The sequence below is a fragment of the Lissotriton vulgaris genome, chromosome 1_1 (genome assembly GCF_964263255.1).
Source record: "Lissotriton vulgaris chromosome 1_1, aLisVul1.2, whole genome shotgun sequence".
NCBI lineage: Eukaryota > Metazoa > Chordata > Amphibia > Caudata > Salamandridae > Lissotriton > Lissotriton vulgaris.
Window position 1 is genome coordinate 867,852,065 of NC_141685.1, and position 23,262 is coordinate 867,875,326.

The following is a 23,262-nucleotide window of genomic DNA, read 5'->3' on the forward strand; positions in this document are numbered from 1 at the left end:
CCTGCTGAAGTCACAGGACTAAAAGACTTCATCTGCTAAAAGTGTTATTGGCTGGAAGTGCGAATCCGGCACCTCTGAAAGAACCAGCAATCACGACGACCGGACGCTGGGCCCGACCGACGCCAGCAGCAACGCCAGTGAGTGGGAGTACGGCTCTAGCTCCAGAGGACCTCGTGTCTGCACCGCTGCTGATCGCATCACCTGTGTGCCCCTTCAACGCCGTGAGCGCTGCTCACTCTGTGCAACTGCATCATCGACGACGCCTGCTGAGGCCTGATCGACACCGAAGACGCGACGCCGGATTGCTCGACGCCGCTGATCATCGTGTGCTTCACTTTCCTAAGGTACTGTGTTGTTGGGGGTCCGTGTGACTCCAGGCTTGACGCAGCGCTCCTCGCGGTCGACGCCGAACCTTTGGATTATCTTTGCCTCGACGTTGTGTAACTCCCGTGTGGGTTACCCTGTTGCTAAGAACTGTATTGCCAAGAAGAAGATTTGCTTGATACTAAAGACTTTTGTGCTAAAGAACAAACTACCTTTGAACTATCCTTTTTCCTTCCCGAACGTATTTATTCCGATTGTGTACAGTTTTGCCGTTATTTGGTCTTGTGCTAAGCCTTATATAAAAATACTTATTTTTATAATACTACTGTGTCGTGTCCATTTGTAGTGTATTCACTGTATTACTGTATGAGGTCATAATTGCTTAACGCACAGCCTCTGCGATAAGCCTGTTCTGCTCTGCCAAGCTACCAAGGGGGTGAGCAGGGGTTATCGAAGGGTGTGATCCCCTTGCCCTGACTAGAAAAGGAGTGTCCCTATTTGTCGGAAGTGCATACCTCTGCCAACTAGAGACAGCCGGTTCTAACAGGGCCTAACACTGGGAATTGGGTCCCTGGGGCCAGAAGTGGCCCAGGAAGGAGGCAGCGCAACCCCCTCCCTTTAATGAAAAAAAAATGAATGCCCTTGCCCCAGGAAATCGGCCGGGGGGCGCGGTTGTGTGGCCCCCTGACATATATATAATTTTTTTTAACAAGGCCAGGCCCTGGGGGATGGGGTCCCTGGGGCCAAAAGTAGTCCAGGGAAGGGGAGCCATGCTGTCCCCCTTCCCTATAAGTATTATGTTCTAAGTTGGGGGATTAAGACCCCTTGAATACTGAGGGTCCCTGGAGGCCAACTAGGCCACTGTGTACCTACAGTACTACACAGTGGGATTGATGAGAGGTGGTCAGAAGCCATGCCCCTTTTTACACCACTCTACAAACGCACCTCTTGGTCACTGCTGGTGGGGTCATGAGGTCCTCTTGTGTCCTGAGGACCTCAGGATTGAAGTGGACTTCCTCCCCCCAGCAGCACTGCACCAGGAGGCATTGTTGCAGAGTGATGTAAAAAGGGGCTTGGCCTCCGACCACTCTCAGCAATTCATGTAAACATAGAATGCTCACCTGTTACTTATTGCTAAATGTGGCATTAAATTAGTACTAATGGTGTGCAAGCCACTCTTGCTTCTTTCTGCACCACTCTTGCCTATTTCTGCATTTCTATTGCTTCTTTCTGTACCTTTTCTGCCTCTTTCAGTACAATTGTTGCCTCTTTCTGGACCTCTTTTGCCTTTTTCTGCACACTTCTTCCCTCTTTCTGCACCCCACCTGCCTCTTTCTGCAACTCTGTTAATTCTTTCTGCACTTTTTTTGTTCTTCTGCACTATTCTTTTTTTTTTTTATTCTTTTTATTGTTGCATCAGAAGGATCACAAATGCAAAGGATCTGCACACGGTAGAGCGTCAACATTCTGCTCTGGCTGTCAATCACGCAACTTTTCTGATGTTGTTGAACATAGTACCCCTCAATAAAACTCTTGCTTTTGAACAAGCAACATAAAGAGGAAACAAAAAACCAGAAAAGTCCCTTAAACAGCAGGCCTCTACCCCCTCCCTCCCACCACCCTCCTCCTGGTCTCCCCTCCCCCCCGCTCAAGTGTTCTTGTCAGTCCCTTGCGTGGGAACTGGGCAGTAAGGTACACATTTATCAAGCATGGAATCCCGGCGTGTAGTCTATCCCGATCAGGGTCCCATAGGCCTCACGTCACCAGTTCATAATGTCTCATTCTAGTCCGTGGTATTGCCTCCACTTAGCCCACACCCTCCGAAACTTTTTGGGGCATCCCCTGGCTTTGTAAGTCACTCTCTCCGCCGCCATGTACAGATCCAGTCCTCGCCTCCATTCCTCCAAGTCTGGTTTTTCAGGCGCCCCCCAGCACCGTGCGATATATCGTTTCGCCACTACTAGCGCTAATACCAGAAAGATAATCAAGGGGCGGGATAGGTCTACTTCTGTGGTCGTGCCCAGCAGTGCTAATCTAGGGTCTCGCGGTATGTCCGCCCCCAGTACCTCCGCCACTTCCAGGAACACATCCTCCCAGTATTCTTGAATGACTGCACATTACCAGATTATGTGGAAAAAATCTGCATTCGGCTGACGGCATCTAAGGCATGTCGTGTCAGGTACTCTGCCCATTCTAAATAGTCTCACCAAGTCAAAGTATGATCTGTGCAGTGCCTTAAATTGAATAAGACGGAGCCTCGACTTGATTGCCACCTCCCGTGGGTGCATGAGCGCAAGCTCCCAATCCAGATCTTCCATGATACCCACGTCTGCCTCCCATTTGACTCGTAGGCCCTGTAGATCCCCTAGCATGTTGTTGGTCAGGGTTTTATATGTGAGGGATAACGCCCCCCTCCCTATCTGTTCCTGTAGCAGTCTACCCTCTAATGGAGCATATTCTGGAAGGTCCGAGAGTGTAATGTTTTGTTCCCTCCATGCGTGTTTCAGTTGAACGTATTTGTAATATTGGGTGTTGAGTAGGCCAAATTCGTCTTGGAGTGCCTGGAAGGTTTTTAGGTCTCCCCTTGCTATCACGTCCCCCACTGTGGAGATGCCAATGTCGTCCCACCTTCTAAAGCCTTTCAGCTTATGAAACTCTCCCAGCCATTTGTAGCACCATAGTGGTGTCTGTCTAGTGGGCCTTTTGTCCCAACCCATTCTTTTGGACGCTCTATACCAAGCCGTTAACATAATCCTGGTGGCCGGGAGGAACTGCTGTCCCACCGTTTCCCCATAGAGATAGTGTAGTATAGTCTTACTTGACCATTTAGACCTTTCCAAGGCATATGTAGGGTGGTCGGCTGCCGTGTGCAGCCATTCGTTAATTGGGGCGAGATGTTCCGCCCAGTAGTTCACCTCTAGGTTGGGGAGCGAAATCCCCCCACTGTACTGATGGCGCTGTAGGGTAGAAAGCGCCACTCTCGGCTGTTTCCCCAGCCACAGGAAGGTGCGCAGGTCAGCGTGGATTGTATTCAGGGTCTTATTCGGCAAAGGATAGTATTCGTTCTGGAGTGCATAAAGAAACTTAGGGAGGAGGACCATTTTATATAGTGCAGCACGCCCCAGTATGGTGAGCGGGAGCTGTCTCCACCTGTCCATCTCAGTCGTAGCTTCTAGGATTATGCGGGCTAAGTTGGTAGTGAAAGAACGTGCCCTGTCTAGCGTTATAAAGATTCCTAGGTATTGGAAGCCTTCCTTAGTGTGTATAAGTAACTCTGGCAGGCAGGCTCCCCGCTCCTTGCCTTGTGGATCGTAAAGGACCAATTTGTGCCAATTTATTGTGTGTCCTGCTCGCGCCCCGAATTCGCTGAGTTCTCTGAATAGTGCTGGGATAGTCGTATCTGGGTCTGTCACGAACAGTAGTATGTCGTCGGCATACAGGGATATTTTTTCCTGTGTGGCAACCGAGTCTCCCCATGTAAAGCCTCTGATTGCCTGATTCTGCCTGATCCTTATCACTAAAATCTCGATGGTAAGGGCGAATAGAAGGGGGGACAGTGGACAGCCCTGTCGCGTGCCTCGCCCGATGGGGAACTCGCGGGACAGCCTCCCATTAACCCGCACTCTCGCTCTTGGGTCTGAGTAAAGGAGTTGAACCCATTTCAAGTACTTAGGTCCAAACCCAAACCGTCGGAGGGTCTCCATCAGGAAAGGCCAAAGGACTGCGTTGAATGCCTTCTCTGCATCCAGGGAGAGGAACCAGTGGGGTTCACTTCTCTCAGAGACCTCTTGCAGCCAGTTGTGGGTGCGACGGAGGTTCAGTTTGGTCGCCCTATCAGGAAGAAAGCCGGATTGGTCCATATGTACTAGCTCTGTGATGACCTGTCGCAGGCGCCTAGCCAGGACTGTGGCCAGAATTTTTGTCTCTATATTTAGCAGGGAGATTGGGCGGTAGGAGGAGCAGTCATCTCTAGGTTTCCCCTCTTTGTAAATTGGTACAATGATGGCCAGGTCCAGGTCAGGAGGGAGACTCCCTGCCCGGTATGATTCGGTAAATAGGGCCTTCATGTGCCGCTGCAATAAGTCAGCAGTTCGTTTAAAGAATTCCGCCGGGAAGCCATTGGGTCCCGGCGTTTTCCCTGGTTTCAGCGCCGCTATGGCTTCCGAAAGCTCCTCCAGCGTTAAGTCCGCCTCTAAGGCTACACTAGCTTCTGTGGATAGGGTAGGCACCTCCATATCGCCCATGTAGTGTTGGGCGTCCTCTCTGTCGCCCAGTTCCCTGGCCCTGTAGAAGTCCTCATAGTAGGTCGCAAAAGCTTCCGCTATGTCGTCATCCGTGGTCACCCTTCTGTCCCCTGCTAAATTGATCTGATCCACCCATCGTGACGCACGTTCCTTCCTGCTTAGCCAAGCTAAAAGTTTACCTGACTTATCGCCTACATCATATAGCCTGTGTAGTGTTGCCAGTGCCTGGGTGCGTGCCTCGTCTGTGGCCAATTCCCTTTAGTGTCTCAGCGTGTCAAGCAGTCTTCTAAGGCGCGCCTCCTCTTTCTGCTGGAGGTATTCTGCTTCTAAGGTTAGGATATTTGCCTCCTCACTCGCTATCTTGCCCTGTTGTGCCCGCCTGGCCTCTCCCAGCCTACTCTGGATGTGGTCACGGAGTACTGGTTTCATCGCCTCCCAGAGGGTAACTCCGGAGTCAACTGATCCCTCATTTTCAGCCATGTAGACCCGTATGTCCGCCCGCATGCCCCAGAGTATTTCCGGCGTTTGGATGTCCCACGCCGTTAATCTCCATTGCGCCCGCCTGACTCCCTTTCGCAAGCCCCACGTGTACATATAGTGGGGAGTGATCAGATATCCCTCTCGCCTTGTATTCCGCTAGATCTTCCACCGAGACCTCCTGCCGGGATACGAAGACATAATCTAACCTGGAGAAAACCTTGTGTGCCCCGTAGTAAAATGAATACGTTTCTTGTGTAGAATGAAACCATCTCCATATATCAGTGAGGCCTATGGTAGTCATGAGCCGTGCTAAGGCTGTTGTGTGTCCCCCTGCGTGCGGTGACCCCAATCTATCTTGCATGGTGCACATCACATCGTAAAAAATCCCCTCCCACTACTTGTGTAGTGTCAGCCGTATTTAGCAAGATGGCAGTGACTGCCTTTAGTGTGCGTGGTTGTAGCTTGGGTGGGGCGTATACTGACAATATTGTGTATCTGTGTCTTTTCAACATCCCCTGAACTCCCACATACATGCCCTGCGGGTCCAGCCAGGTGCGTGTAACCGTGAATGGCACTGCTTTGTTTATGAGAATCGTAACTCCCCTGGAGTCCGTAGTGTAGCCTGCATGTGCTAGGACAGTGTATCGCCCTCTCGCTATGAATGCGCAGTGATTCCCTCTTAGGTGGGTTTCCTGGAGGAGGATAATATCAGGTGCCAGTCTCTTGAGGTAGGCGGTAACCAGACCTCTCTTAATTTTGGACCCCAGGCCGTTCACATTCCACGTTAGCACCATGACCCCTGTGTCATTCCTGTGTGGAGTATCTAGTGTACTTGCCATCTTGCATCACAGCGTCCCCCCGAGCGGGACCTTGGAGTGGGATAGACCCTAGGTATGGGCTGGCATAGCTCTGCTGTTGTCTGACGAACTCCCCCCTCCCCCGTTACCCTCAACAACCCCAACATGAGGTAATATAGAAACCAATTCATCCCCGCACCCCCCTCCCCACCTCCCTCCCCTTCCAGTCGCATCCCAATCTGGGACCAAACTATCCACGGGAGAAGGCCTGTCGCCCTCCCACACATCCCACCCAAACTCAACAATAACCAGCGCTAAGAACACAAAGAACAGCAGTGGGGGTGTGTCAACTTGCTTGCTCCGCATCGCCGAGCTGCCATCTTTTCCCGATCCCAGTGCACCATTGTTCACGATAGTGAGTCTTGTGTGTCCATGTGCAGCCCTTGACCTGTAGAGTCTTGCTCCAGATGCTGGATTTCTTTGGCCAGCGGGTGCAACGAATCACTCCTTTTGTCTTCCTCCTCTCCTCCGGACGCACGGCCCTCCGACTCCTCCATATCTTCTTCTTCAGAACGGATTCCATTCCTCAGGCAACTGAACCTCGAGCCTGCCACGGAGTCGTTACCCAGGGACGCCGATCTGCCTCCTCTCCTGTCCTGCATACCTCGTGCTCTGTAGGGAGTCGCCGGCGTCTTCTGCTGCGTCTTCCGCGTTATCCGTCGCTGTGGCTTCGGCATCTCCCACCTCGGCCGTTCTCGCAGCGACCTGTCCCATGCTTCCCGGCCCGCTGTTTCTCTACTATTCAGGATGGGGCGCTCCTCGAGCCACTGCCATGCATCCTCCGGGTGCGCAAAAAAGATGGATTTGTCCTGATGGATGACCTTGAGTTTGGCCGGGAAGAGGAGCATGTACTGAATGTTGAGGGATCTCAGTTTTGCCTTTACAGCGTCAAAGGAGCGGCGCTGTTTTGAGACTTCCTGACTGTAATCCGGAAAGATCATTATGGTAGCATTTTCAAAGCGGATCTCTCCCATTTTCCTCGTAGGATCAGATCTCGATCGGCAAAGTTCGGGAAGCACGCTATAACTGGTCTCGGTCTTGCTCCCTCCGGTGGTTTGGCCAGGAGCGCCCTATGTGCCCTCTCGATGATGAAGCACGGAGAGAACCGCGCCGTCGGGAAGGTAGTTTTCAGCCAGTCGAGGAGGAAGGCGGTCATATTCCTTTCCTCAATCCCTTCTCTAAAGCCCACAAAGTGTAGGTTGTTCCGCCTTGACCTATTTTCGGCATCATCTACCTTCCACAGCAGTTGACGGTGAGAGGCCTGCAGCTCTGCCATGTCCTTCTTAAGTGTCGTAATCGATTCCTCATTGTCGGTCAATCTCGATTCGGTCGCCGTGACCCTTTCGGTCAAGTTTCGGAAGTCCTGGCGCAGTAGCGTCACCTCGGACCCTACCTCTCCAATTTTTGTTTCCAAGGTTGCTCGTGATGCTTGGATGTCCGTTCTAGACGCCTGTATGGCCTCCGGGTAACATGGCCGTATCATTGCGTGCGCCAGGCTGCACGGACTGTTGTTCCACCATAGGACGTGGAGCCGCAAAGTTGTCCATTGGGCCCTGTGACGTGGTCTTGGGTGCCGTGTCTCTCTTTCCCATGGTTGCGCAGTCCAGAGGCCTGGAGCTCCTTGAATAAGTCCTCTTCATCTGTGTGACCGCGGGGCTCGGCCGTGTGCTGGGGACAGTGACATCACCATTAAGCACCTCCTTCCACCTGTGTCTCTTAGGCGGCCTCTTTCGAAATCCCTACCGCCTCTGGGTTAGGGCCCATTCACGCACCCCGTCCTGGGTGGGGGCAGCCGGGGGCACTCCGCCACCTGTGTCTCTTAGGCGGCCTCCTCCGAGAGTTCTACCGCCTCAGGCCCGAGTCCCAGGGTGCAGGCATAGGCGGTGCAGCATTGTGTGTGGAGGGCTCCGAGGTGCCACTTAGCCGTCCCTGTCCCACTGCAGGCTTCGGGGCTTCCAGCACCGCGGGGCCGGGTCTTCTCTCTCCCAGCAGGTCTCAATGCTCCGCTGCGCCTCTCCAGTCGGCCGCCGTCTCCCCGGACGCCTCAACCTCGCGGCCGCCATGTTGGTGAAGGCGGGCGCCGCGTCTGAGGTGGGCCCCCGCTCCCGGTGCCGCACAGGTCCAGTTCTCGCCTCCTTCAGCCGGCCTTACCGCCGCGCCGTCTCTGAGGTAGGGCCCGGTCACACCCCGTCTCGGGTGGGGGCAGCAGGGGGGACTTCGCCGTCACCGGCCTCCGCCGATAACGCTGGCCGCCATCTTGGGAAAGGCAGCCGGCGAGCACCGTGGTCTACCTCCTTCTTTCCGGCTGAGACGGTGTGGGTCTTCCAGACGGCCAGGCAGGTTGCGGAGCCTCCGTTTGCTGAAGTCAGCGTTACAGGGCACCGCCGGATCGTGAGGCGTGCATCCCTCCGCCGAGCGAGGCGGCCGCCATCCTGGTCGCTGAGATGTTCTGGAGCTGCCGTTTCCCACGGCGCACAGGCGAGATCCACGCTGGATCGCCACTGCAGCAGCCCGTGCCAGGTACCCGGGCGTCAGTTCCTTCATTTGGTGTCGTTTCTGGATCGTGGGGGATAAGTGTAGTCGGATATTTATTCGGCTCGGCCGGAGCTCCGTGCAGGCACGTCTAGTCGGCCATGCTGCTGGCCACGCCCCCGAAAAGAGTCCTTTCTGCAATATTCTTGCCTCTTTTTCCACTTCTCATCCCTCTTTCTGTACCTCTGTTACCTTTTTCTGCACTTCTCTTGCTTCTTTATGCACCTTTGTGCCTTTTTCTGCACTTCTTTTGTTTCTTTTTATAGCTCTCTTGTTTCTTTACACGCCCCCTTGCCAATTTCTTTACCCCTCTTCCCTCTTTCTGCACCCCGTTGCTTCTTTTGCACCCCTGTTGCACCCGGCCCTTTTGGCAGGTTCACCCAGAGACTTTTTGCTTTTTCCTAGCCTGTTTCTGTGACCTGGTGTTGGTGACTTTAGGCCTCTGCGCACTTTTTCACTATGGTACAGTGTAAAGTGGGTGAGCTCTCTGTGTATGTGTGGTGAGTGACCTGCCCTCCCATAGGAATGAATGGGGAATAAGTATGCCCATGGTAGTGCCTAGAGTGTGGGGAGTGCGGGGTCGAGTTTGATATGAGCGAACTTGTGAGATTGAATGCTACACAATGATATATGCGGCATGATTGTGTCTAGTGTAGAAGCGCCACTTTTAGAAGTTGGCATATTTGTGTAAATTGTGTCTGGCGTGTGATTGGCTGGTGAGCCTGGCTCCAAGAGTCTGGGAGGGTCTGCCCCGGTGGTGAATGGAGTGTTTAGCATGCTGATGTGAGGGGAGGGCTGCACCTGGGCCTGACGGGCTGGGCTTTCTCCACACAATGCTGGCTCCACCCCCTGGGGTGCGTCTGATGTCCCTAGCCTGGCCTGTGAAAGGAGTTCCCTATAACCAGTTGTAGCTGGTTCTCACACTGCCTACACCCTGCTAGACAAAGGATTTTTCTGCATAAAAAGGGGCTGTGTCCCCTTACAAAATGATCTTGTTTCTGACTTGAATCCTGCCAGGGGCGTGCTGCTGCTTGGGCTCAGGGGAAGGCTTGCCTCCCTGGGCCCTGCCCAGCCCCTGGATGCCTGATGGACTTGGAGGTTGGAGGACTTTCCTTTTCTTGGGAGCTGCTTTTCGCTCCACCTTAATCCTTCCAGGATTGCTGAGCCGTTTTTCTGGGCTGCTTGGAGCCCTAGGGACTTGGGGGGGACTGCCACAGCACCTTGAGAGTGCTGGCGTTGTTTTGAGATGTCCCTGGGTCTCTCTCTGCGCACTGGAGCGCTTTATTCTCATTTTCTGGCAGAGCGCTGTGGTTACCCCAGGGGGGAAGCGCTCCTGCCCTTTGTAGGACCCCGAGGGCTTCTTGTGCACTTTATTTTTATAGTTCGGGTGCTATCCCGTGTATGGTGCCCTAGCGAGTGCCTACCTCGCTTATTCCCCTTTTATTGGATTTCGAGGGTGCCCACCCCTCATTCTGCCCCCTTCGTTTCACCGCCGCGGCCCGAGCCGTTTGTGATAATGGCCACTGGAGACGCCGCGCTGTGATTGGCGGGCCGCAGGAGGCTCGCCCTGGAAGGCTGCGCTGTGATTGGCGGGCCGTGGGAGGCTCGCCCTAGAAGGTCGCCCTTCTTTCTGTACCTCTCTTGCATATTTCTACACGCCTCTTGCCTCTTTCTGCACCCCTCTTACCTGTTTCTGCACATCTCTTGGTAGTTTCCGTACTGCTCGTGTTTCTTTCTGTACCTGTCTTGCAAATTTCTACACCGCTCTTACCTTTTCTGCACCCTTCTTACCTTTTCTGCACCCCTCTTCCCTCTTTCTGCACCTCTCTCTGTACCATTATTGCCTCTTTCTACACCTCCGTTGCTTCTTTCTGCACTTCCCTGGCTTCTTTCTGCACCATTCTTGTAAATTTAAGACACTCCTCGTACCTCTGTGTGCACCTCTCTTGCCGCTTTCTGCTCTTCTCTGGCCTCTTTCTGCATCCCTCTTTTCTCTTTCTGCACCTCTGTTGGTTCTTTCTGTTCTTCTCTTGCCTCTGTGTGTACCCCTGTTCCCTCTTCGTGAACCTCTTTTGCCTTTTTCTGCAAATCTCTTGTCTCTTTCTATACTTTTCTTAACTCTTTCTTCACCTCTGCTGCTTTTTTATGAACATTTATTGCCTCTTTCTGCACCTCTGTGGCTCCTTTCTGTACCTCTTGTGCCCCTATCTAAACCATTCCTTCCTCTTTCTGCACCTCTGTTGCTTCTTTCTGCACTTCTCTTGCTTTTTTTGCACCCTCTGTGCCTTTGTCTGAACCCCTTTTCCCTCTTTCTGTACCTTTCTTGGCTCTTTCTGCACATCTGTTCCTTTTTTCTCATTTTACTTGCTTCTTTTTTCTCATTTTACTTGCTTCTTTCTGCGCCTTTCTTCCTCTTTCTGCAAGTGTCCGACCTCTGTAAGCATAGTTAGAAAATAGCATTTAAAAACCTGCCAAGTTCACTGAAAAAGACACAGGTTTCAAGGATGTTATAGTTAGAAAGTTTAATTAAAAAAAACTTTGAAACTTTGAAATTCACTTAAAAAATATGGGTTTCAGGGACATTACAGTTAGTTATTGTGTTTCCCTTTTACCTATCCATTCATTTTTCACCTTTCCATGGCATTGTGATCCAGTCCGGGGCTTGCAATCTTGCCGCAGATCAGAGCAGTGCCAGACAGCAGAGAGGAGTGGAGAGGAGTGGAGCCTGCCTGCGGAGCCAGCTAGCCAGCTACCGCACCAAGAGACGCAGTGAAAGCCGAGAAAGGCAACACAGTGAGCCTGTGATCCTGTAACCTCACTCCTGCCCCCTCCCCCCCTCCACCTGGGAAATCGGCGGAGGCGCGGGAAGCAGCGGGAGCCGTGAAAACGGGAGAGAAAATCGGAGAATATCTGAGCAGCAAAAACCGGCAGACAAACCGAGGTGAGTCAGTCGGAGCAGGTGGGACCAGTGGGGTCTGGGGGCCTGGGATAAGTCAGCAATTTCATATCCCTTGGGCCCCCCCAGCCTCATACAGCCTCCTTACAGCCACCTACAGTCACCTACCGCACACAGTGGCAGTGCACCCCGACTACCTGTTGCTGTTGCTGTTGACCTGCCCTGCTGCTTCTGCTGTGGTGGTCGGTAGCCCAGTGGCAAACCCACTGCAGGGAGCAGAGACGGTGGGCAGTGGGCAGAGAAACACCAGAGAAACAGAGACGCAGTAGCTGGAGCAGCAAGCAACAAGTCCCCAACAAAGAAGGAGCTGGGCACCCTAGGACTGCAAGACAAACAAGGACATGCAAGCACCAGGATCAGACTATAGGATTATTGCTCTCATCTCCTTTTTACTTCCTCTCATTTTCCGTGCCGTTCAACACCAGGGGCACAAGGAGCCACAAGGGGCCATCAAGCTACAGAAACGACAAAATTACAAACTACAAAGCCTCACAGACACAAAAGAGGGGAGGCTACGGAATTGAGAGGTGAGCCAGAAACTTCTTCTCCTCCTCCCTCTCTTACTCCTACTCCCTTCCTGCTCGATCAACATAACTGGCACAACTTTTAAGATTGAGAGCTCAAATCTCCAGATGAGCACACCCACTGCAGTAGTTCCCCATATTCCCCAGTACAGCACACCTTATACTCTGAGTTGTTGAGCAGAGCAGAGCCAGACCGAGTTCGTGACTCAGACAGACCGGCGCCGCGGAGGAGCCACGCACGCAGCTCTCTCCGCACTACTAACCACGCGAAGTCTCCCCAAAGTCTCCCCCCCTTTCTTCCCTTCTGCCCCTCTGCTGCGAGGGTGACGAAGACAGAGATTTAGCACGGGAGCACAGGAAGACCGAGGGGGGAGAGCCATGAGCTGCGCGTTGTGTCTGGCGATCACAAACCCTTTCACGCCGAATCACCGCCCGTACCGAGCAGCTCCGTGGCAAAGCGGGAAGCACTGAGGGGGAGTCGCGGCAACGAGAGAAGCATTGAGGCGCCGACAGAACCACCCAGGCTGTAACAGGCTGAATCAGGGTAAGAGATGGAGAAGTAGGGCGGTGAGGGGCTCCCGCCCACTGCACCCTGGTCACTGCTCCCTGTTCTTGGCTCTCCCCGCCCCCCCTACTCACCTACAAGGCAAGGCGGGCTACTCAAGAGACCAGGCAACCAACAACCAGAGAGGTGGGCAGCCCCATCAAACCTCAACCATCAACTATCTTTTTGTGATCTACTCAACAAAATAAAGATCTTTTAAAACCCAAAGAGAAAAAGAAAGTCAAAGGCGGCCCACTGAAGGCAATACAGAGGACCCAATAGTTATTCCAAATTTGCCTAAACTGCTTAAAATTCTGCTTAAAATTCGGCCAGCAGCCCCCAACTTTCTCCAGCAATCAACCCATAATTGACGGAATTGCAACCAGTATCACTGTTATAAATCCCCAACCCATTGCTAACTGGGAGGAGGCATAAAATTGAAATACACTTCAACACCCAGGAAGCCATCAGTGGAAAGCCAGCAAAGGAAGTAAAGGACGCAAAGGACGAATCACCCGAGATCCGAGACCAATTCTCCTAATTTGACCCACCTATCCCACCGCACAGGGTGCCAAGCCAATAATGAGGTCTGATAGGGTGAGGTGAGTCACAATTTCCACTAGCAATACCAGAAAAGGGAAAACAAGGAACCCTAAGGTTCCAAAAGAGCAGTTGGAAAATAACCCCCAAACCCTGATCACTCCGGCCACCCCGACCACCTCGAGTGGACGGGAGAATGCATCCCGCGCGGCCATTGCCGCTACCTCAGGAACACCAGATATCCTGCTAGTAGACTTAGTTCAAGATTAAAGAGAGGTAGGAAAAGAGACCATCTGGAAGAAATCTGCGCCCCAGGGGAAAAAATTACTTCAACCTAAAATGTATTCAAAATGTTCCTTTATTAAAGATGCAGGTGCGCTACTCCATCTCAACACCCGCAACCAACTGAATCTCCCCTCCCCACTGCATCCTCTGCTACCAGAAGGGGCATCCGGTTACCTCTCAGCCTCATCGGTGACACTCGATACAGATACCGGCATGTCCACTCTATTAACTGAACTAGGGGAGAGAAGAAACAACCACTTAAAAACACCGACCAAATCAAACATAGAGTCCTTAAAAGGCACCATGGAACCATTGACATTCACTACACCCCCCTTAACTAACTTTGAAAAAACAACAGAGGGTGCCGCAGAAGAGGCCCTGCCAGGCGACGAAATTACGAATTCATTAGCTCTACTAGCTTTACCCGCTCTACCAGCTCCCCAGTCTAACCAAGTAAATGAAATGAAATCACCAGCAGATCCATCTGGGTCTCCGTTAGAGCCTAAAATCATAGTAGTTCATCGCCAGCATAAAAGCACCCCCCGAGTTATGGGATTTCCTGTTTCTTCTCCTGCAGTGTCAGATGTGTTTCATTTTACAGGTCATTAGACCCCCCCATCTGAAGACAAAACTAACACAACAGAAGCCTGAGAGTCAATCTCTCTACAACCATTGAAATCCTATGTCTCCAACCCTACTGATTGCAACCAAGAACCCAACAAATCCAATAAACATAATTACGAACAGGAGGGTAAAGACCACCAGAAAGATACTGCCTTTACAAAGTTGACAGAGAATCACTTACCCATTCGAAACAGCTCAAATTACAAACTCCCAAAGTCCACTACGGAGGAACCTCACCCGGAAGCATCCCTACTCAATCACCTCCCTACAACGACCAACATGGAGGGCGACCCGGACGACATAATTGCAGGAAGAACCCATCTTTCTTCCCTCACAAAGGAAGAATGGGAAAATCTTGTTACCACCTACACACCAGAGGAAAAGAAGGAAGTGGCCCCACAAGGATTGGGAACTCCCTCAAAAAAGGCCGATGCAAACACTCCGCCAAGCGAATCAGTAATATGGGCTTCACTTCTAAACACCATGCAACTTTCCACTAAAGCTCTGGAATATCACTCAGACAAAAAATTGTTATCCAGCTTAACATTCTCAACTGGCTTGTGCTACATGTTACCAGCATTGACAGCAAGCTTTCAGACATAACTAACTTTATTGAAAGGGCGCAACTATCCTTCCACCAAGCTGCACCTGCAATCTAATCGAGGAAAAAATCGCCACGTTACCCACAGTGATGAGTGACCTCCTCACCGACCTGAAAACCATTGGCTCTAGTATGAAGCCCGAGTTCGATAGCACGAACATTAGCATTAGAGGACTAGGAGCCAATAGCCAAACCATCTCCGAAACAAGGATACATAAAGGGGCGCAAGATTCAGTCACTCAAGATCTCAATCCCCCTACCACCTGCAACTCTCTCAGCCTCAGTAAAGGTCAAGGAGAAAGTCAAAAGGAAGAGGCATCACACCCGACGGTCCAAACTCCCTACGAGGCTGGCCAATATCTGGAAACCAGAACAAAAACTTCCCTTACAGCATCCAACTCGTTCCCTTTAAAACCCCCAAGGAATGTTGAGGTCAAGCATCCAGAATCAGCTGCAGCAACCATCAGCCACCCAACTCCGCATGAAGCTACAACTTTAGAAGGCAAAGCTGAGCAGAACAAAGGACAATCCTCCAAGCAGGGAAGTAAACAAAGGAGAAAAGGGAGGTACAAGGTACAAGAACTCACCTATCAAATCATACTTTCAGATTGTACCAAACACCCAGAATGCCCTTCCGCAGGAGACAAAAGAATCCAGCATGCCAAAAAACCAACAGCCGGACCAAGGCCCAACTACCACCCAGACATCAGGATGCCATGCATGAGTTAGAGTCGATTCCCCCAAGGACCTCAATCAAAACTGTTAGACTTGGCTGTCTCTAGTTGGCAGAGGTATACATTTCTGACAAATAGGGACTCACTTCCTTTAGTCAGGGCAAGGGGATCACACACTTAGATAACCCCTGCTCACCCCCCTCGGTAGCTTGGCAAAGTAGATAGGCTTATCTCAGAGGCAGTGCGTTAAGCATTTCCGACCACATACAGTAATAAAGTGAAGACACTACAAATGGACACGACACAGTAGTGTTATAAAAATACGAATGTTTATATAAGGCTTAGCACAAGACCAAATAACGACAAAAATATACCACAATCTTAATAAATACTCTTGAAAGGGAAAATAATAGTTCAAGCGTTGTTTCTTCTTAGCACAAAGTCTTTAGTAACAAAAGCAACTCTTCTTCTTTAGATCACAGTTCTTGGCAACAATGTAACCCACACGGGAGTCACACAACGTCGAGGCAAAGTTAATCCAAAGGTTCGGCGTCTACCGCGAGGAGCGCTACATCGAGCCCGGAGTCACACGGACCCCCAACAACACAGTACCTTGGAAAAGTGAAGCACACGATGATCAGCGGCGTGGGGCAATCCGGCGTCGCGTCTTCGGTGTCGATCAGGCCTCAGTAGTCGTCGATGTCGATGATGATGTTGCAAGAGTGAGCAGTGCTCACGGCGTCGAGAGGCTCAGAGTCGATGCGATCAGGGGCGGTGCAGACACGGGGTCACTTGGAGCTGGAGCCGAACTCACTACTCACTGGCGTCGCTACTGGCGTCGATCGGGCCCGGCGGACGGCGTCGAGGAAGCGGGACACTGGAGCCGTGCTCACGATGTCGAGCTGGATTCGGCGGCGTCCGTCGGCGTCAAGATTGCTGGATTCTTTCAGAGGTGCTGGACTTTCAGGTTCCAGCAACAAGCACTTTTAGCAAACGGTGAAGTCCTTTAGCCCTGTGACTTCAACAGGAGTCTGGCACTCTTCCAGCCCTTGGAGATTTCCTTGGCAAAGTTCGAGAGTACACACTCAGTTCCTCTCTCCTGGTTCCTTGGCAAAAATAAAGAAGCGACTGCAGGATTCCCCCCAGCAAACAGCACTCTGGCAGAAGGGGTAGGCAAGTCCTTGGATCAGCAGGCTTCTTGTCCTTGGTTCAGGGTTCCTTGTCAGAATTGATCTAAAGTCTTGGTTCAGGGGTTCTTCTCTTATACCCCTTTTTGGCTTTGATCCCTTTGTCCATGCAGGGGAACTCCCCCTCATTCCGGGTCTGTGGTTAGTGTATAAACAACTAAGGAGTGACTAAGTGTGAAAAAGAAAAATGAAATAACAAAAAACCACCTTAGATGAGTGGTTATTACTAAAGTCCCATTAACCCAGACAAGTGAAACCCAAAAAGGATTTTTTGGAAATAACAGCTACTGGGAGCAAAATAAGCCCAGTTAAGCCGATCTGGGTGGTAGTCACTCCTCCCTGTGACAGGTTGAATATTGTTCTGCCTTCCCCTGATGAAGCTTGGCTCAGCAGCAGGAGAGCACAAATGTGTCTTTGGTCGTCAGTAATAATTTTGTGCTGACCAGGTCTAGAAAGTTGGCACCGGGTACACTGCGAGCCCAATGGAGGGCTCCTCAGTGCTTTTAAATATACCCCCCACACCATTTACAGTGTGGGGGTATGATTCCAAAATTGTCCACACCAAACATGATAGGATTTGTTGCATTTGTTTTCAAGATGCTCATTGTGTAATTATGCAGTGTCCCTCTATATGGTATACAGCTGCTTCACTGACAACCCAGGAGAATGGACTCCGTAGGCTGCCGGGGTCTCCTGCTCATGCAGGTGCACCCTCTACCTTAAAACCAAGCACCCTGCCCTCAGGATTGCAAAGGCCTGATATAGGGAGGACATAGATTATAAGTGCAGTGACCCTAGATGTATGCACATTATATGTTTAGTAAGTGGTGCTAGCACCAGCTTACACAGGCTGCAATGGCAGGCATGTAGCACCATTCTGAATGGTCTCCCAATGGTGACATAATGCATGCTTCAGTCCATGGGGGACCTTTGGTGTACCTATGCCCTTGGTACCTTAGTACTATAAACTAGGGACTTATAAGGGTACCCCAGTTCTCTAGAATGTACCTAAGTACTGAACAAAACAATTTAGGGGAGAAAGCAGGGGTCCTGATTTGCAGGATCCTAGTCAGATTAGTCAGTACCAGCTTAGAACCAGGCAAAAAGTGGGGGTAACCATAGAAGCAGATTCTACTTTTCGACAGCTCTACTGAATACAAATGTTAAAATATAGATAATAATATTAACATAAAATATTGAATACTTTGGGCCATCACCAAAAGAACCAGATCAGAAAGTGTTTATAAATCAATGAGCAATATATATAAATTTAGCCTTAAATCACAGTGATATTATCATGACAGAAAATTGACAAATGGTCCTTATAAATAAATCTTAGATGAAAACTAACGTTGGCCCCAGCTTTCATAAATACATGCTGGCGAACTTCGTATGCCCTTTTACCACAATCAAAGTTAAAAGTACAAGAAGTCAACAGATAGAACTATATCATGTCCTCTTTCTCCAACCACATTCGCTTTGGCCATGGAACCTGTAGGCCAAAATATAAATACAAATCCTGAGACAGATATAGTGATAGCAGATTTGACTACTTTCAAAGTGGCTTAATATGAAGAGGATATCCTGTGTTGCATGGCTGACACGGAATATTCAATACTGGCATTGACAAAAGAACTAAAAAAACAATTCTCTGGTCTCTGGATGTAAGATACATTACTCCAAGTTGACAGGGCAAGTTAATTGTAAAAATTCACTAGCCCTGATAGACATTATAAAGACATGCACATTTACTCTCAGTACGGGCCCCTTGGATATCTTGAACATAAATTTCCCAAAAACTTGATAAACTTCACAACATTATATTCCCCCAATATCGGATTGCTGGGGCAAATTAGATATTTTTTGACTTGGCTGCACAGCCAATATAACAAAAATTGGCAAAGTCAATAGCCCTCTACTCTTTTAATTAATGGGCTTTGGAGCAGTGAATAAAACAACATTACTCTTGGGAGAAAGTACTTTTCTGAAAGCAAATGACAGCTTCAAGGCTACCCAAATTAATCAAAATAAATTTTTAAAAGACTACGAGGGTTGGGGGAGGAATGATAGAATGATTGAGAGTGTGAGGGGAAAATAATGAGGAGTGGGCCTGGTGAGTATCAGACAAATGTAGGGCAAGGGAGCAATAAGTAAAAAAAATCCAGGGAGGGTAAAGGACAGGGTGGAGAAAGGAGGAAGCTATACCCAGCCCGTTTGGTAGGAGCTGGGTATGGAACATGAGGATCAACATGAGGGAGAGCTCAAGTAGGGAAAGGAGGGAGTTACACAAAGCGTGCAGGTGTTTGAATGGGGAGCAGCACAAAGAAGAGAGAGCTAGAAATCATACATGTTCTCATAGAGATAAAGTCTCCATTTTGCAGCACAAATAGAAAAAGCAAAACACCTCTTCGGAGTGTTTTTGTGCAGGAAGTTGTCCCTTCCTGCAGAAAAACAATTCTACATGAAACTGAGGCACCCTTGCCCCATGGTACAAGGGTGCCTGCATTGAAGCAAAGTTGCCAAAAGGCACCAGAGAAGGGAGAAAGGACCAGAATGCAACGTAATGCATAAATACAGTGTATTCCTGCCCTTTCATCATTTAATTTTTTTCATAGTTCTATATAGCACAAACCTGACCCGAAGGCATCGGGTATCATAGCGCTTTACAAGAGCACCAGACGTGTGACACAAGGACATATTCATGTTTTACAGGCAAGGGGAGATTAAGTAATTTTCCCAGAATCACAGAATGTTCAGTGCCTTTCCTGAGACTCAAACCAGGTTCCCCAGATTAGAGATCGACCGCCCTAGCTATTAGGGCAGCACAGTCAGATGGCTTGCTGCGCAGCCCTATGTCAAATTCCCATAAATGAGGACCATAGTATATATATCTCTAGTTCTACAGTGAATAAACGTCTGTACTGAATTCAAGTATCACACTTTACATTGGTAAAATTATTACTCATAGAGTATATGGTGCTAAGTGCATGTATATATTGCATATTTGTGATGTTTAAGGGTGGAGCAATAGTTCTGGTACTCCAATTCCACCTCTGATGGTGATTCAAGCATGAGGAATACAATACAAGCATCACATCAAGATATAGATCTCTTATCACATGACCAAGTGCAATCTAGTGGTTTTCATCATATTGTGTCTGGATTCCTCCATAAAGTTAATGCCATCATAGTAATTGCTTTGTCTGAATCTCTAATTCTATACCTGTTCTCTTTCTCTTTACTCCTCTCTTCAGTTGTGCACATTGGTATCTCTTATAGATTACAAATAGGAACAATCCACAAAGAGCAATTATCACCAAGGGCCTCAAGATACTTCCAATAATCCCACTCTGTAGGTTTCTAAACCATCTTCCTACAGCAGAAAATGATTGTGCCATTGCTTCCCATGCCCCAGTTGCATCCAACTCTTTCAAATCTTTAATCAGGGCAATAATGTTCTTGACATATTTCTTCAAATCTCTGTTCTTATCAGGAATGTAAGTACAGCATTGCTGAACCTTTAACATTTGGCAGACACCATCCTCCTTTGTGGGAAGGATATCTAATGCAAGTCTGTTTTGCAAAACCATAGATCTAATAGCTACCATCTCAGTATTTACAACTAATAATGCTCCAGTGGTATTAGTAGACAACTTACCAACCACAGGGGAAAGCTTCCTAATCTTATGTGCTTTAGGGTCACTCCTACAGATGGAATTATGGCTACAAAGAGGTATCCCACAATTTCATTAGCAATGGTACCCCTTTTGGTTCTCACTTGTTCTATCTCTGTTGGGTCATCAAGATCTTCCACATGGTAGATTTTCATAAAAACTATCCACAGATAAAATGTTCCATACCATCTCCTGGGTAATCTGCAATAAGAATTCTTCCCACAGATATAGTAAACTGCAGCAATAACAGGATCTTCTCCACCTAAATATGTCCCCGATTTCCATGGGTTTTGAAAGTGTGATTACATTCACTCCTATCTACAGAGTATACACATTGGATGTTCTATTATATACACATAATTTGCCATAATGTTGCCAATTTAATGCTAATATGGCTATGTTCTCAGCTACCTTATGCTCAAGCTCTTCTTTGGCTTATGCTGGTACATTTGTATGATTTGTTGCTCTAACCATTATATTGTTTCTCCTGCATTTTACTGAAACAATATATTTCTTCTCAACATCTGTCAATATATAAGTTAAATTGTGCCAATGGGCCTAGGCAGTGTCTAATGTCATGATGGGTTTAAGGAAACGTACAACTATGTCTAATGTTCCCCACATTACTCCGCAGAACCCCCCCACCAGCTTCCACAGATACCAAAATCACAGCGCACAAACTCCATCACTGCATTGCTAACTGCTCTAGCACTCTGGCTCCCCTCAAGAACCCCTACAGCAAACAACACATCAAGAAAACAAGCTGGTTCACCCCACCCTCCAAGAGTCAAGAAACACCTGTAGGCAGCGTGAGAAGAGATGGAGGTACAACAAAACCCCAGAAGCCCATGCATCCTTAAAAGCAGCCACCACCACCAAACACCACCACCCCATCAAAATCACAAAGAAAACAGCCATCCAAGACAGAATTAACGCAGGCGCACCCAACAGCAAAGTACACTTCGCCATCATTTAAGGGTTCACCAAACCAAACAGTGAGACTACAGATGCCCCACCCTCCCAAGACCCCTGCAACACCCTTGGAATCTTCTTCCACCTCAAGATCAAGCAGATCTATGATGGCTTCGATGCCCAAGACCATCCCACTGCCCCTGACACCACCACAACTGATGCTGCCACACCCAGCAGATCCTGCTCAACTCGATCCTGTTCACCACAGATGACACACTCAAGAATATGAAGTACATTCACTCAGAGCCCAATCAGATCCCTATCTGCACCACATCTTCCCCAGAGCGGCCACCGCCATCATACCTGAGCTACCCTGCACCATCAACTGCTTGATTGAAACTGTCAACTCCCCAATGACAAGAAAAATTTCAAGATCAACCCCCTGCTGAAGAAGCATTCCATGGACCCAATGGACCTCAAGAATTTCAGCCCCATATCACTGCTCCCCTTTCCAGCCAAGGTAATCGAAAATGCAATCATCGCCCAGCTTGGCAAGTTCAATAAAGCCAACCACATCCTTGCCATCTCCCAATCCAGTTTCCGAAGCAGCCACAGCACAGAGACTGCCCTCCTTGCCACCACTGACAATATCTGCTCCCTCTATGACAAGGGTAAAACCACAGCCTTCATCCTCTTGGACCTAGCAGCAGATTTCAACCCTGTCTCCCACTGTACCCTAAGCACAAGTCTCCATGAGGCCGGCAACCAGGGCAAGGCCTGGACTAGATTGGCTGCTTGCTCACCAGCTGAACACACTTGTCAGTGTACCACTGAAACTCTCAGGACCTACGGAGATTCACAGCATAGCTCCCCACGCTCCTCCCTGAGCCCCATCCTCTTCAACATCTACATGGCCCCTAACGCAACCATCATCAGAATCAATGGGCTCAACATCTCTTTCCTGTGCTGATGATACCCAGCTTATTCTCTCCACCATTAAAAAAACCACAGTCACCAATAAGAACTTCCATGAAGGGATGAAAGCCATTGCAACCAGGGTGAGAGACAGCTGCCTTAATCTCCACTCAGACAAGACAGAAATCTTCATCCTTAGATCCACACACTCCTTTTGGAACAAATCCTGGTGCCCCGTTGCAATGGGAACACCACCCACGGACCCCGCATGCAACTTTGGCACCATACTGGACTCCTCCCTCACTATGAACCACCAGATCAAGGCTGTCTCCTCATCATATTTTGATGAAAGACCATCAGATCGATACCACCAAACCCAGGAAGATGGTCACCCACACCCTCATTTACAGCAGACTCAACTACAATAACACCCTCTACAACAGTGTCACCCAGAAACCCCTTAACAATGCGCAAAACACTGTAGCCAGACTGGTCCTAAACATTTCCAGATGCAGCCATATCACGCAACATCTGCATGAACTCCACTGGCTCCCAGTTAAAGAAAGAACAAACTTCAAGCTCCTCACCCACGTATAAAAGGCCCTCCACAACGCCGGAGCAGAATACCTGAACCACCGCCTTTCATTCCACGCACCCAACAGTCCTCTCCGCACCACACAATTGTCATGAACACTGTCCCATGGATCCGCAGCACCAGTCAGGAGGAAAATCCTTCTCCTACCTCACCACCAAAACCTAGAACACTATGCCTAGATACCTCAGGCATTCCCCTTTGTTATCCCAATTCAAGAAGACCCTGAAGACCTGGGTCTTCTAATGAACCCGTTGCCCAGGCAGATCTGCAGGCCCCATTACCTTAACACAGCTACCTCCATCATCTGACCAGGTTTTATCATCCGTAAAGGGCACTGCTTTACGCATCAGGATCCCCACTCCCCTTGGTGCCTGACGTGTACCCAGAGTGCTATCAAGGGGTGTGTTTTCTGTGTCTTTACTATGTCCGGGGAATGTTGCTTATTGTAGGACCAATGTTCTTTTAATCTTACTCCCCAGGCCGTTGACATTCCAGGATCCAGACCTGAATACTAGCTCTCTCACCTGATCTAATAATGATTTCGGCCTTATGTCCTGAGATGCATCACTTTCCCAATCCAGCCGTCACTGACACGTATTATGCATTGACTATATTCAGTTTGAGAAAAACCGTACATATAAACAAAAAATATAAAAAATTCAAACAAATCACCCGACTCCCCCCCTGCAACCCTGCTCAGTGAGTAGTGAACCACCCACCTCCCCAACATGCCCGTCACCCTAAATATATAATGGAAACAATTGGTGAGGGGGCGCAAGCCAGCTTTAGCGCTT